We start from the raw sequence: 16105 nt of genomic DNA, 5'->3' as shown, positions 1-16105 counted from the left end.
GAGTTTGCTTTAATACATGTATAATATATTTTAATTAACGAAATTAAAATATATTCATTAATAATATTAATATATTACAATAATTTAATTAATAATATAATATATTATCATTAACTATTATACTAAATATATATTTTAATATATATTTAGTATAATAATTAATCTATGTTATATAAACTTAACACACTATTTAATTTTATATATATTTAATATACCAATTACTATTTTATTTAATATTTATTATCTAATATATAAAATTAATTTATATTTTAGTATATTTAATATATATTTTTTACATCTTACGTCTCCCCCTGGCAACTTTTCACCCCTTAACTCTTCATTCAACTCCTCCTGGAGGAAAAGGCACCGCCAGGGTGGTTTGGGGGTTGGTCCATCCTCACCCTGGTGCTTGCATCCTTTCCCTGTGTCCTTCCTCAGGGCCCCTCTCCCTTCGCAGGGAAAAGCAGGGCAGCTCGGCAAAGGCTCATTTTTCCAGGTTTGCAGCACTGCCAGGCAATTCTCTCTGACCGAGGCTCACAAACTCAGCCTCGACATCCCAGAGCCGCCTTCAGAGCGAGGGAGGAAACGAGCTCCTGCCTTTTATCGCTGAGGTGTCCTGCGAGGGGCTCGTTTGGAAAGGAGCGGGTTTGGTGATTTCGGGTGGTTTTTCCTTCCTTTGGAGGAGGATTGTCCTCGGTGGGAGCTGCGCGGTGGCAGCGGGGCAGGAGAGCAGCGCAGCCAGCGGGGCAGGAATGATGTAACTGCGGGGGAAGCCACTTCTGAAAGCGCTGGAGAGTTCTTGGGAGCTTTTTTCCTATTCCCTGCCATTGCTGTGGAGCCTTTCAGGCCATTTCCTCACATACTCCCTGCGTTTTTAAGGAAAACTTCGGTTAAAATGCACGATGGGGATTTGTTTTTTGTTGGGGGGAAAAAAAAACCACCAAACCAAAAGCAAGGCAGGCTCGCTTTATCTGCTTTGTGTGCCACTATCAGCACGGCCTCTTTCCTTTCTGGCTTTTCCTGGGGTGTTTTTTATCCCCAGGGGAGCCCCAGCATCGCCTCCAGGGCTCCCCAAGCCCCTCCACAGAAAGGCTGAGTAGTTTTATACCGCTCCGGCCAAGACCTGCCTTCTGCACTGATGTCAGCGCTCAGGGCGGGACTTTTCCAGCCTTGTGGGTTTGGAGATTTTCTTTTTTTTTCTTTTTTTTTTTTCTTTTTTTTTTTCCTTTTTTTTTTTTTTCCTTTTGGACAATCCTGGCAAAATTCCTAAGCAAAGTTTTTTTTTCTTCTTCTTCTTCTCCTTTCTTTTTTTTTTTTTTTTTTTTTTTTTTCTCGAGCAGCCCCTATCCATGTGCTGCCTCCGAGCCGCTCTCTTATTACTGCTCACTTCCTGAAAGGAGACTTTTTAGCAAAGCCTCCAACTCCAGCTCTGCCTGGGTCTGACAGAAGAAGTTTCATAAGGAAGGCGACACAAACCCTCAGCCTGGAAACTTTCTGACACGCGCAGGGCTGAGGGGGAGAGAGGAGCTTTTGGCTGCTGCTGGGAAAAAGAAGAGGGAAAAAAAAAAGAGAAGCTGAAGGAATTAAAAGGGAGGGGAAAAAAAAAGAAGAAAGAAGGGAAAGCACTCGAAAAGGTAAAACACTCTTTAAAATAATTTTTCCAGAGGAGACTCTTTGAGGTTGGAGTGGGGTGGTCTGGGGTGGAGGGAATGCGAATGTTCTTTGAAATCAGAACCGTCTCCCTGGAGAAGGAATGAGCCCGGAGAGCTTTGCACGCTGGAAAAACATTTATGAGAATGAAAACCATGTTCACTCTTCTCCAACATTCAGAGTTTCCATAAAAACTCAGGCTTGTGTTTCAAAGTGGCTGCAGGCAGCGGGAGCCGGGCTCTGGTGCGCTGCCTCCCTCGCCTCCCCCGGCCCCTCTTTTTAATTGCATTAACCCCGGGCTGGAATGTTTGCCTCTCTAAAAACCCCAAATCTGCTCTGCTGAGCTGCCGGGGCCAAGGCTCAGTTCCAGGGCACAGCAGCTCCGAGCCCTGCTGCAGAATGAAACGTTCTTGCCGCCCTCATTGCTGAGAAGAAACACAGCCCGCGCTCCCTCTCCCTCTTTCCCGTCTCTCTCTCCATCTTCAGGAGCTGCCAATGCCTCTCTCCCTCCTGATGTGCTCAGAGGATTATAAAGAATCTGCCCTGAAAAAGTTGCAGTGTCACTGACTCCGTGTGCATCCCCAGGAGCTCGGCCCCACTGCTCTGCTCCGTCCTCCCTTTGCTTTGATTAAGTTTTAAAGGTGTTTTTAATCTTTTTTTTTTTTAATCAATCCCTCAGAAGATGTTATTTTAAACATCAAAGTAAATATTAGTGGTGGTGAGATGCCAGAAGATTATCTCATTAGAGCTGAAGGAGCTGGGCTATAAATAGAAAGGAGTTTATAAAATAACCTTGGCAAATATCTTCCAGAGGGGAAGAAACAACCAAGAGGGAAGTGTGCAGCTGTGCTGGGGGCAGGTAAATTTCAAATTTCACACCGAGGCCCATTTTGGGGGACTTTTTTGTGGTCAAGATGCAAACCTCAGGGGGCATTTGTGTTCCTGGTGCAATCCCTGCCACCATCCCCGGTGCTGGAGCTCTGGTTCTGCTTGTGCTGGGTTTTATCCTCCTTAGCAGCACCCAGTGGTGCCAGGGTGGGATGCTGGGCATGGCAGGGAGGGATGTGGGGAGTCTCTGCTCCCTAAGGTGGAAGGGGAGATGCTCTGTGGGACCCCCAGGTGATTCCCACAGCGGGATGTTCCCCGAGCCGGGGCTCCGAAATTCTCCCATCAGTGAGGCTTCCCGCAGTCCTTGGGAGGCTCTTCCCAAAGTTTCTCCATATATGGAACGTGCTGAGTGCTCCGGTGGCTCCATCCTCAGCCTCCCGCTGTTCCTGCTTCGCCCCAGGGCAGCACCCTCTGCTCCCCTCCTCCTCCCCAGACCCCAAAAACCTCCCGGCGCCTCTCTGGGGCGGCTCCAGCCGCATTCCCCCGCGGCTGCTGCTGCTGGGGTGGGATGGGAAAGGTGCTGTCATCTCCTGCAAATCATCTCCTGCAGATCAGCCCTGCCCCGCTCGGGCTGGGGGGGCTGAGCTGTTTCGTTTGGCACCGGGAGGCCCCGATAACCCTCCGAGAGGCTGAAGAGGAGCCCCGAGGGGAGGAAGGTGGTGCTGCTCAACATAAACAGTGTCTGTTCCTCCAACCTGAAACATGAGAGGCTCCCTTATCACCCATGGCTCCAGGCCACCCAGGGACTGCTGGGGAGGAGCTGCTGTTCTCACCATTCCATGGAATCCTGGTCCAGGGGCTGCCTCTTCCCGAAGGAGCAGCTCCACGGAGGGTCCTCGGCACAGGATGATTCCTCACAGCCTTATCTGAAACCCCCGACTCCAAACCCCGATTTCTTGCCAAGTTTCCAGCGATGAATTCCTTCTGAGCTGGGAGCACTGCAGGATGTGTTTGTCACGTCCTGCCCTGCCTCGATCTTGGGTTAACACAAGATGAGCTTCAAACAAACAGGATTGGGACCAAACCTGTCACGTTCTCAGCAGCTGTTGGCTGGGTGATGTCAGCTCAGAGGTGCTGAAGACACACAAGGCAGAGAGGTCTTCGCTTGACCCCACCACCGTAGGAAATGTTTGCAGGGAGAGGAGTTACAAACATTTCCCAGGAACTGAGCGGGTCGGATCCCGTGTGGGAGAGAGGCACATGGAAAACCACCAGCCTGGATGCAGCCTTGTTTTCCAGCACTCAGGGAGGTTTAAAGGGACACCATCCAAGCCAATTTTCCCATCTTGGTTCCTGTGAGGGCCTTCAATGGAATCTGCAGCCAGCTGAAGGCTTGGGAGAGTCTCCACTGGGAAAGTGTTGGAATATTTGAGCTCTGTCTGACTTCAGTGGAGCAACATCAGTGCAGAGTCTCCATCCAGCTGCTCCACTGCTGCTCCTCTCTCACCTTCTGCATCCTCCCAGGCTGGGAAATGCTTGGGATATTCCATATCTGACTACTCAGCATCTTTAATGGAATCATGGAATGGTTTGGGTTGGAAGGAACCTTAAAGCTCATCCAGTGCCACCCCTGCCTTGGGCAAGGACACCTTCCACTGCCCCAGATTGCTCCAAGCCCTGTCCCACCTGGCCTTGGACACTTCCAAGGATGGGACATCCGCAGCTTTACATTTCTGCTTATCACCTATTATCAATATTGTGTTTCCTCCTCTTACATTGTAGCTTAATTTAAAAGGAAAAATGTCTTAAAATGAATCTATCCCTGTGCAGTCCTGCAAATCTTTCTGAACTCAAACACTCCTAAATGTTGGTCCCACATGAGCTAAACTGGCAGGTGAAGTCCTGGCCTCCTCCTGTGGGATTTGTGACCTCGGTGGGAAGTGGCTTCAACTGAAATGTAAATGCAGAGGAGGAGGTGATAAATAGCATAAAGAATTTTCAGTCCCTGGGGTTGCTAGAAAGTTTATTTTTCAGATTAGTTTGGTATCAGAAAAATCTGATAATCTGAAAATCTTCCTGAAAAAATGGTTTCACGGGGCAACCAACAACCTCTACATTGAATCTCCAAAATCACCCAGCTGCTTCCTCTCCCTAGGATGAGGAGATGAGGCTGAATTTCCAGCAGAGATTTGCTGTCAGGGTTGGGGACTCTTCATTCCCTGGCCATGGAGGAAGAGGCTGCATCTGAGCCACACCATCTGGACCACATTTCCCTGAGTAAAGAACCTACAGGAAGAGGAAAAGGCCCAAAATCTCTGCCCAGGAGCTCCCAAGGAGCCAAAGCCTGGCCACGATCTGCAGGTCTGTAAGGGCTGAGGGATTCCACAGCTGCAGTGTTCTGCAAGGCTTCATCCCACAGGAGGCATCCCTGCTCCTGCAGGGCTGCCCTGGCATGGGGGTGATGCCTCAAGGGCTGGAACAGAGGCTGGATGGAGTTCAGAGGAATAAAGTGATTATTTATTGAAGAGCCTTCCAAGGCCACACCCTGGCAGTACCCAAATGGCTCCAAGATGGAAGCAAAAAGGGCTTGGTCACGAGATCTCACAGTTTTATAAGTTTTAGTCCATTTGCATATAGGAGTTAACTGTCCAATTAATAGCTGCAAATGATGAAGTTTCATCCTCCTTGCTTGCCCACCCTCCTCTTGTGTGGGCAAGTTGTTTGTGCTTTGGGCCTTAAATGTGAAGTGATTGTCCTTGAGTCTCCAGTTGGAATAGGATTGTTTTGTCTTCACCAACCTGTGAAAAGATCCTAATATAAATCCTATATCCCATTATATATCCTATATATAGGATATATATATAGGATATAGGAGATATATATATCCTATATATATTCTTAATATAAAGGTAAAAGCTGCACACCACAGCAGAACAGAAAAACTCAAATCCCAAGGTACCTGACCTGGCTTGGGGCTGTGAGTGCCTCTGTCACGGTCACTGCCCTGCACTGAGGGGACCCCGGGGTCGTTCCCCGGGGGTGATCCCATGGCCTTGCACCCACTGTTACCTTGGCTGTCCCCAAATCCCTCTGTCCTGCTCTGGAAGGAGCATTTTCTCTGTGTCATCCCTTCTCTGAGTGCTTCTGGTTTCCTGGGAGGCCAGGCAGGTCCAAATTGGCTTTGCTGCTTTAGGGTCCCGCTCCAGAGCTCCCTGCATTTCCTCCTGTCCCTCAGTGGTTCTCACTGCTCTGCTGGGCAGCAGGAGTCACCTCAGAGGCTTTTTTTGGGAAGCTCAGCAGAGCTCTCCTGTCTCTCCAGCTCCAGCCCAAGACTGTGGGTGCACAAGCTGTGGCACCTGGTGACAGGGGCTGTAGGGGGACTGTGCCCTCCCCTGTAGCACATCCAGCCTCATTACCAAACACCTTTGGTCTTTGTTCTCTGTGAGGGTGGGCAGGCCCTGGCACAGGGTGCCCAGAGCAGCTGTGGCTGCCCCTGGATCCCTGGCAGTGCCCAAGGCCAGGCTGGGCAGGGCTTGGAGCAGCCTGGGACAGTGGGAGGTGTCCCTGCCATGGCAGAGAAATTGAACTAAATGAGCTTTAAGATCCCTTCTCACCCAAACCATTCTGTGCCTGGGGTATGGCCCTGTCCTACAGCCTGGCTGACAAGGAGAAAACTCTCTGTGTGAGAGCTGTGACAGCTGCCTGGGAGCTCGAACTGCACAAACCACATAAACCTGCCTCAGCTGGGACTCACAGCACAGAGCAGCTCCCTCCAGGAGAGGGCTGGGGTGGTTATGCAGGTGAGCACAGCTCGCTGTTGGCACACGAGGGTGTTTGTCTTTATGCAAGCCCAGGGCTCGGCTGGGTTGTGTAAGCACCGGGATGGCTGGAGGGGAGCTGCGGGAGCCAGCCCTGCCGGGATGGAGAGGAGCCAGCCCTGCCGGGATGGAGAGAGGAGCCAATCCTGCCGGGATGGAGAGGAGCCAGCCCTGCCGGGATGGAGAGAGGAGCCAGCCCTGCCGGGATGGAGAGGAGCCAGCCCTGCCGGGATGGAGAGAGGAGCCAGCCCTGCCGGGATGGAGAGGAGCCAGCCCTGCCGGGATGGGGATGAACCAGCCCTGCCAGGATGGAGAGGGGAGCCAGCCCTGCCGGGATGGGGATGAACCAGCCCTGCCGGGATGGAGAGAGGAACCAGCCCTGCCGGGATGGGGATGAAGCAGCCGGGCCGGGATGGAGAGAGGAGCCAGCCCTGCAGGGATGGAGAGGAGCCAGTCCTGCCGGGATGGAGAGGAGCCAGCCCTGCCGGGATGGAGAGAGGAGCCAGCCCTGCCAGGATGGAGAGGGGAGCCAGCCCTGCCAGGATGGAGAGAGGAGCCAGCCCTGCCGGGATGGGGATGAAGCAGCCGGACCAGGATGGGGATGAAGCAGTCGGGCCGGGATGGGGATGGGGATGAAGCAGTCAGGCCGGGATGGAGGTGGCCGGCTCTGCGTGTGCTTCCCTGCCCGCTCCAAGGTGTGAGCGCTCCCTGCCTTTCCCAGAGCCCTTTCCTGGCAGGGCCCTGGTGCTGCTCCGTGCCGGGAGGAGCAGCAGGAGCACAGGGAGAGCTGTCTGTGCACAGACCCAGGAGGTCTGGATTCTGTCCTGGCTGTGCTGAACCCCACACGGAGGGAGCATTTCATGGAGGCAGAGGCGGCCATGGTGGTGCCGGGTATAAAAATGGCATTTGTACATGGAATATCTGTATTCCATGGATGGCAGGGCACAGGGGAGTGGGCACCAGAGCTGTCTGCAGGTAGTGTGTGCAGAAAGAGTTATCAACGTGCAGATATCATCTATCCCCATGCAGATAACATCTATCTCCATGCAGATAACATGTATCCCCACGCAGATAACATGTATCTTCATGCTGATAACATGTATTCCCACACAGATAACATGTTATCACATGCAGATAATGTGTATCCATGCCCAGACAATGTCTGTCCCCATGCAGATAAGATTTATTCCATGCAGATAGCATGTATCCCCATGCTGATAACGTGTTATCACATGCAGATAACATGTATCTATGTGCAAATAACATAAAAACTCCACGTATCCCCATCCCCTTGCACACACAAGGGGCTGCAGATGTGCCCTGGGTGCGTGTGGGTGACACGCGTGTCCCTTCACTCATGGGACGTGTGTGTCCCAGTGTGGTGGGAGATGCACTCCGTTAATTATTGGCATTCCGTTAATGACTGGTACCGCCGTTAATGACTGGCACTCAGTTAATGACTGGTACCGCTGTTAATGACTGGCACTGCGTTAATGACTGGCACTCCGTTAATGACTTGCACGCCTGTTAATGACTGGCACTCCATTAATGACTGGCACTCCGTTAATGACTGGCACTCCGTTAATGACTGGCACGCCCGTTAATGATGGCACACTCGTTAATGACTGGCACACCCGTTAATGACTGGTGCTCCATTAATGACTGGCACGCATGTTAATGATGGCATGCCTGTTAATGATGGCATGCCCGTTAATGACCGGCACTCCATTAATGACTGGCACACCCATTAATGACTGGCACTCCATTAATGACTGGCACACCCGTTAATGACTGGCACTTCGTTAATTATTGGCACTCCGTTAATGACTGGCACTCCGTTAATGACTGGCATGCCCGTTAATGACTGGCACGCCCGTTAATGACTGGTACACCCATTAATGACTGGCACACCCATTAATGACTGGCACACCCGTTAATGACTGGCACTCCATTAATGACTGGCATGCCCGTTAATGACTGGCACTCTGTTAATGACTGGTGCGCCCGTTAATGACTGGTACACCCGTTAATGACTGGTACACCCGTTAATGACTGGCATTCCGTTAATGACTGGCACTCCGTTAATGACTGGTACACCCGTTAATGACTGGCATTCCGTTAATGACTGGTACGCCCGTTAATGACTGGCATGCCCGTTAATGACTGGCACGCCATTAATGACTGGCATGCCCGTTAATGACTGGCACTCTGTTAATGACTGGCACTCCATTAATGACTGGTATGCCTGTTAATGACTGGCACTCGGTTAATGACTGGCACGCCCGTTAATGACTGGCACTCCGTTAATGACTGGTACGCCCGTTAATGACTGGCATGCCCGTTAATGACTGGCACTCCATTAATGACTGGCACGCCCGTTAATGACTGGTGCACCCATTAATGACTGGCACGCCCGTTAATGACTGGCACTCTGTTAATGACTGGCATGCTGGTTAATGATGGTACACCCGTTAATGCCTGGCACACCCGTTAATGACTGGCACCCATGTTAATGACTGGCACTCCGTTAATGACTGGCACGCCCGTTAATGACTGGCACACCCGTTAATGACTCGAACTCCGTTAATGACTGGTGAACCCGTTAATGACTGGCACGCCCGTTAATGACTGGCACTCTGTTAATGACTGGCATGCTGGTTAATGATGGTACACCCGTTAATGGCTGGCACACCCATTAACGACTGGCACTTCGTTAATTATTGGCACTGTGTTAATGACGGGCACGCCCGTTAATGACTGGCACACCCGTTAATGACTGGTACTCCATTAATGACTGGCACTCCATTAATGACTGGCACTCTGTTAATGACTGGCACGCCCGTTAATAACTGTTATGCCCGTTAATGACTGGCACGCCCGTTAATGACTGGCACTCCGTTAATGACTGGCACTCCGTTAATGACTGGTATGCCCGTTAATGACTGGCACGCCCGTTAATGAGTGCCTGGCCTCTCTCTAATCCTGCCGCGCTCTCTAATTCTGTGCCTGGCTGCAGGCAGCGAGGAGAGCAATGGCCGAGCGCCAGCAAGTCTGGGTCACATGGAGCGGCTCCAAACTATTGCATAAGTCCTGTCTGAGAGTGGACCTGCCTGGTGGAGTCCTCTCCGAGAGCAGGAGGAGTCCCAGGATGGGAGCACTGGGAATCCCGGTGCCCACCTTGCAGCGGGCTGGGATTGTGGCACTGCTCTGGCAGCTCCAGCAGGGCCCAGCTCCCCATCCCGAGCAGGATCCCAGCTGGCACTTCCCTCCTGCTTTCCTGCTGAGGACCTCCGAGCATTTTACCACACTTGGAGAAGTGCAATGACCCCGGCGTTCCAGATAGGGCCAGGTCCTTATGTAACACAGGGATAGGATTTCCAGAGAGCCCAGCCGGCCGTGTGAGAGCGAGGTCGCTGCTCCCAGCTCTCCTCTCACTGCCCTGGCTTTGGCACAAGCTCCTTTTGCCCCTTTGCTGGCAAAATTAAAGATTTTGGAGAGGTGCAACGGGGGGGATTCAGCCCTTTCCTCACCAAGATTGCACTGAATAGATTTGACTGTAAAATAATTATCGTGTCTTTGAAAAAAAAAACCAAAAAAACCAAAACCATAAAAAACTCCTCCCACACAGTGCTGGAGTGAGCCCAAAGCCCCGTGAAGCTGCTGTACAAAGGGATGCAGGGTGTGCCCGGCCAGAGCACAGCAAGGCCGGCTGTGGAGCACCAGGGAGAGCCTGGAAGAGGGAGCTGCTGCTCCAAAGGCAGGGAGAGCCCGCCCCTGGCACCCAGGCTGGCACCGGGTGCTGGCAGGGGGACAGAGACCCCGGCCCAGACCCCTCAGCTCTCAGGGTCACACTGGCAGTGTCGGTCTGCATTTCCCACATTGCTGGGGAGCGCCTTTGGATGGGGTTGGATCTGATTTTAACGGTGTGAAAAATGGCACCTCCCCTCCTGGGGAGCTGAAATGGGACCCGCAGTCACTGGGGTGTGCAAAGAGCAGCTCTTGGAGGGAGGTGAATGAGCCCTCGCAAGGAGAGGGGCTGCACTGAGCATCCGCAGCCCCCTCCCAGCCCCGAGGGGTCAGCAGGGAAGGGAGGGCAGAGCTGGCATTGCACCAGCTGGCATTGGTGGCAGGGGCGAGCAGAGGGGTTGCAGGGCAGCCAAAGGGTGGCTGTGCAGGCAGGAGCCACCCCAGGGCTGGAGGCTGCCGTGTTCTGGGAACAGGAAAACTCCATGTTTCTAATTCCTCACTCGCCGTGGCCTCAGAGAGGCCACACTTGGAGCAGCAGAGCAGATTATGGCTCAAATTCTTATTTTGTGCTCTGCAGACCTGTGACTTTAACCCTTTTCTCGCAGTTTGCAGATGCTCCTGGCAGCAAAAATGCTGATTTCTGTGGGTTTAATCCCTGGTGAAATGACTTCCCAGTGGAAGTCCTGCCGTGCCAGCGAGATGACTGCAGGGAGACTTTGCCATCTGCAGCTCAGCATGTTTTCCACTTGGCAGCCCAGCCAAATATTTTGTCGGGAATATCAGGATGTGCTCCTGCTGGAAGCCGGGGAGGTCTCTGGGCCAGCTTTGCATCCCGGCCGTGCTCAGCCCGTGCCGCGGGAGGAGCAGCCTGCGGGGGGGAGCGGGGCTGGATGTTCCCTCCTCAGGAACGTGCAGGGACCTGCCAGGACCTGCGAGCTGGGAGCTCCGAGCTGGCTGAGCACACACAGAACACCCAGAGCCCCGGGGAGTGCAGGGCTGAGACCCCCCAAGAAAACACAGAAATGCAGCAGCAGCTGCATCTCTGCCCCTGCCAGGCCCTGGGGTGTGCAGAGAGAGCCCAAAGAGAGCAGGAGCAGGGATGTAGAGAGGGTGAGACGGGTCAGGGAGGGATTGTCCCACTCTGCTCTGCCCTGGGGCAGCCTCAGCTCCAGTGCTGGGGGCACTTTGGGCACCACAAGGTCAGAAGGATCCAGAGCTGCTGGAGAGTGTCCCAAGGAGGGACACGGAGCTGGGGAAGGTCTGAGGAGCGGCTGAGGGCACTTGGCTGGTTCAGCTGGAGCACAGGAGATGAGGGGAGGCTCCTCGGGGGCTGCAGCTCCTCCCGAGGGGAGGCAGAGGGGCAGGGGCTGAGCTCTGCTCTGGGACAGCTCCTGGAGCCCAGCAAGGGCTGGAGCTGTGCCAGGCCTTGGCATGGAGCTCAGGGAAAGGTTCTTCCCCCCGAGGGTGCTGGCACTGCCCAGGCTCCCCAGGGAATGGTCCCGGCCCCGAGGCTGCCAGAGCTGCAGGAGCGTTTGGACAGCGCTCTCAGGGCTGCTCAGGGTGGGGCTGTTGGGGGGTCTGGGCAGGGACAGGGGTTGGATTTGATCCCTGAGGGTCCCTTCCAGCTCAGGATATTCCATGATCTTTGATTTGGTGATTCTGGAGCTCCAGGAGGGGCTGAGGGAGCTGGGAAGGCTCAGTCTGGAGAAAAGGAGGCTCGGGCAGGACCTTGTGGCTCTGTGCAACTCCTGACAGGAGGGGACAGACGGGGGGGTCAGGCTCTGCTCCCAGGGAACAAGCAATGGGACACAGCCTCAGATTGCTCCAGGTGATGTTCAGATTGGATATGAGGAAAAATTTCTTCACTGGAAGGGTGAAAGTTGATTCCAGATGAGGTTTTACAGCCAAAATCTGTGGCCCTCTGATGCCTTGTGAAGGCTGAGCTAGAACAGGGACTGGACAGAGTTAAAGAATAAAGCAGGGATTTATTGAAATGCCTCAATGGATCCACCTTGGGCAGCACAAGAGCCCAGCCAGGGCTGCAACCAGGATTAACCAAAATGGTCACAAAATGCACAACTGCTCACGGGGTCTCTCACTTTTAGAAGTTCTGCTCCATTTGCACATTGGAGTTCATTGTCCAATTCCAGCTCCAGCCCATGCAGTCCCATCCTGCTTGTTTTTCTCTCTTCATTCCACGTTGTTTGTGCTCTTGGGCCGAGATTTGGATCATTTGTCCTTGGTCCCCAGCTGGAGAAGGAATTGTTTTGTCTCCCTGCTCTGTACAGAGAGCTCACCATCCCCTCATGCAGCCCAGACCCGCACACTAAAGCAGCACAGAACCTGAAACATAGAAAAGCTCAAACCTGAGGCATCACCTCCAGGAAGCAGCGATGCCAAGGGCCCTGTTCCTCAGGTGACTTTAGGAGCAGCACTCAGGAGCTGCAGGCACCACGGGGCTGTTGTGTGTCCTGGGAGCAGCTGGGAGCCCAGCACGGCTTCAGGGTAGTGTGGCTGGTGGGAAAGCCTGGAAAACCTGCTGCTGCTGCTGCCAAGTGCCCTCGCTGCTCTGGCACAGCCCCTGAGCCCAAATCCCAGTCCCCTGCAGTCCCTGCAGTGTTTAACTTGGATTCTGTAGAAAATGAGACCCGGCCTGGTGCTCACAGCTCTTCCCCCCAGAGATAAACTTTGACCTGGTGGAACAAGTCCCAGGCTGGAGCAGCTGGAGGAGCACAAACCCCTGCAGGGCTGTCTGTAGTGGCTGCCAGGGCTGCTGTGGGGCTGAGCAGCCCCTTGGGAGGGTCAGGGGGCACCTGGGGCCAAAAAGGAGCCAAGCTGTGAGATGTGGCACCACGATAACCCCAATAACCCTGGTGTGGTTATAGGGTGGGGTCAATTCCTGGTTTTACACAAGAATAAAAGAACCTTGAGGCTTTCATTCCTTAAAATAACACAGCCCAGAAATGCTGTTGGGGTGGTGCAGCTGTGGGGTCCTGCTCCCTCTGTTTTCTTACAGTTCCCAGTGCTCCCACTGGGATGCTGCTCTCACTTCCCAGTGCTCCCATGTCTGAAAGATGTCAGTGGAAGGCCTGGCAGGGAGTGCACTAAAAGTATTTCCTCCCAGCAGGGCAAGCTGGAAGCAGAAATCTGTGTTTGTGTTTATTTCTACCTCATGGAAAAAAAAAAAAAAGGGGGGGGGGGGGGGGGAAGGACACCTGAGCTCATAATTTGCAAAAGTTGGATGAGAAACCTGGAAGCCACCGGGCCCTGCATCTTTAAAAGCAGTTAAATTCCTCTTCCCTGCACTAGGAGGCACCTTGAACCTTCCTCTTGGCCCCGAGCATCGCCCATCTGCTTCCTATTACCTTCCCCTGCGCTGCTGGAGCCGGCCCAGCAGCCGGGCTTGCGGGGAGCTCTGTCTGAGCAGCTCTCATCCCATCTGCCTCCTCCTCCTCCTCCTTCTCCTCTCTCCATCCCAGCTGGAATTTCTCCCCCCTTTCCCAGGGTTTCCTTCCCGGCTGGCCGCGCTGGTGGCATTGTCCCCCGGTGTCACCGGGCTCCAAAGCCACCCTTGGCACCGGGAGCGTCAGCCCGAGCCGAGCCTGCCAAGGACAACGAATTCCTTGGGAAGGAGCAAAATGCGGCCCAAGCGAGGGAGGCACGAGAGTGGAGAGGTCACTCCGTGTCCCCGAGCTGTCCCCGAGCTGTCCCCGAGTCCCACCGGGGCTCCGCGATCCTTTGCAAGCTACAAAGTGAGGTTATGGAAAACTTGGTAGGGATGGGGGTACCACGGCTCCTCGGGCTTTCTCCTCCTGCTCCTTGGAGCTGGATCTGCCCATGGGGAGAGGAGCAGGATCCAGCTCTGAGGAGCACTTGGAGAAAGGTGTTCATCCCACGGGTGGCTCCAGCTGTGAGGAGAACACCTTCCTCCAGGTGCTCCAGGTACTCCTCACAGCTGGAGCCACCCATGGGGAGAGGAGCAGGATTCACCCGTGAGGAGAGCACCTTCCTTCAAGTGCTCCTTGGGGCTGGATCCACCCATGGGATGAAAACCTTTCTCCAGGTGCTCCTCAGAGCTCCCATGGGGAGAGGAGCAAGATTCCCCTGTGAGGAGACAACCTTCCTCCAGGTGCTCCAGGTACTCCTCGGAGCTGGATCCACCCGTGGGATGAGGAGTAGGATCCACCTGTGAGGAGAACACATTCCTCCAGGTACTCCTCGGAGCTGGATCCACCTGTGAGAAGAGCACCTTCCTTCTGCTCCTCAGAGCTGGGTCTACCCATGGGGAGAGAAACAGGATTCACCTGTGAGGAAAGAACCTTGCTCCAGGTGCTCCAGGTACTCCTCAGAGTTGGATCCACTCGTGGGAGAGCACATTTCTCCAGGTGCTCCTCAGAGCAGGATCCACCTGTGAGGTGAGCACATTCCTTCAGGTGTTCCTGGGAGCTTGATCCACCCATGGGATGAGAACTTTTCTCCAGGTGCTCCACAGAGCTGGATCTACCCATGGGGAGAGGAGCAGGATCCACCTGTGAGGAGAGCACCTTCCTTCTGCTCCTTGGAGCTAGATCCACCCATGGGGAGAGGAGTAGGATTCACCTGTGAAGAGAGCACATTCCTTCAGGTACTCCTTGGAGCTGGATCCACCCATGAAATGAGCACCTTCCTCCAGGTGCTCCTCAGAGCAGGATCCACCTGTGAGGAGAGCACATTCCTCCAGGTGCTCCTGCTCCTTGGAGCCTGATCCAGCCATGAGGAGAGGAAAAAGGATTCACCTGTGAGGAGAGAACCTTCCTCCAGGTGCTCCAGGTACTCCTTGGAGCTGGAGCCACCCATGGGATGAGCATCTTTCTCCAGGTGCACCTCGGAGCTGGATCTACCCATGGGGAGAGGAGCAGGATCCACCTGTGAGGAGAGCACCTTCCTTCAAGTGCTCCTCAGAGCTGGGTCCACCTGTGGGGAGAGCATCTTCCTCCTGCTCCTTGGAGCTGGATCCACCTGTGGGGAATGAACCTTCCTCCAGGTTCTCCTGCTGCTCCTCAGCTCTGGGAGTGCAGCCCTGCCGGGAAGGGGCCGTGTTTTCCCTGCTGCCTGCAGGGAGGGATCACAGCCTGGCCCTTCCCCCAGCCCGGCCCGCAGGAATTCTGCAGCAGCTGGAATTTCTGCCTTCTGCTGCTCCCAGCTCGTCTCCTTCCCCCAAGGTCAAGGCTGAGGGCTCCTGGCGCCAGGGCTCCTTCCCGGCCGCTGTTCCGGGGGATGCTGAGCAGCCGGGAAGGGCAGGGGGGACACGGGGGTCATGGAGACGTGGGGGGAGGATGGGAAGCCTGGAGGAAAAGGGTTTGACAGCTGGAATACAGGGGAAATCTGTCCTGTGAAGCCCAGCAGAAAATACACTTTAGCTGGGCTCCGTGGGCCTTGGAGCTGTGACAGGATTGTAAAGCTGGAATGGCGAGCTTTGGGAGATGCTGAAAAATGCTGATTTAGGTGAGGGCTCTGCTTTCAACTTCTCCCTTTTCCAGCCCAATTCACGCAGCCCCACATCCCTTGCCTGGCCTTGGCTCTGTGGCACCACCAGTGATGCTGTCACCGTATCTCAGCATCCTCTTTTGGGGTGGAACAGGGCAGAATTCCTGCCCCAACCCTCTTCCTCCCTCTCCCTGATCCCCGTTACCTGGGAAAAGGAGCAGCCCAAGGTGGGACTGCCCCTCTCTCAGGCAGTTTGTTCTCAGGGCCACTCACAGGATGCACAATTTTGGAGGCCACCATCCTGTTGTGTCTGGGCTTTGCAGAGGAAAACTGGCAAGTGGCCACTGATGGGACTGGGGAGTCCAGGCCGAGGCCTCACCGAGGATCTTTGGCCATTCTTAACTGCAAATAAGCAGTGAAAAAAATCTTAATCTTAAGTTAAAAAGTCTCAATCTTATGTGAAAAATCTTAATCTTTAAATTATGCAACTCCAAATTGTGTTTAAAGCTGCGCATTTCATCTCTCACCGTTTCTGCCTAGTAGGGGGAAAAAACATTAATTTAGGTTAATTTAAGATGAAGGAGGGGAGATTTAAA

At 53.8% G+C, this 16105-nt stretch overlaps 1 protein-coding gene across 1 annotated transcript in view; it reads left to right on the top strand.

The window, feature by feature from the left end:
- Nucleotides 1-1247: 1247 nt before the first annotated feature.
- ADAMTS10 (ADAM metallopeptidase with thrombospondin type 1 motif 10) overlaps nucleotides 1248-16105 on the top strand; it is a 63002-nt gene continuing 48144 nt past the window's right edge. Inside the window, exon 1 of the mRNA XM_041710979.2 lies at nucleotides 1248-1634. The gene's annotated coding sequence lies outside the window, so the exon portion shown is untranslated. The remainder of the gene's footprint in view (nucleotides 1635-16105) is intronic.

The sequence above is a fragment of the Taeniopygia guttata genome, chromosome 28 (assembly GCF_048771995.1).
Source record: "Taeniopygia guttata chromosome 28, bTaeGut7.mat, whole genome shotgun sequence".
NCBI lineage: Eukaryota > Metazoa > Chordata > Aves > Passeriformes > Estrildidae > Taeniopygia > Taeniopygia guttata.
Note: the sequence above shows the minus strand (reverse complement) of the source record. Positions and strands in the feature narration are given on the sequence as shown.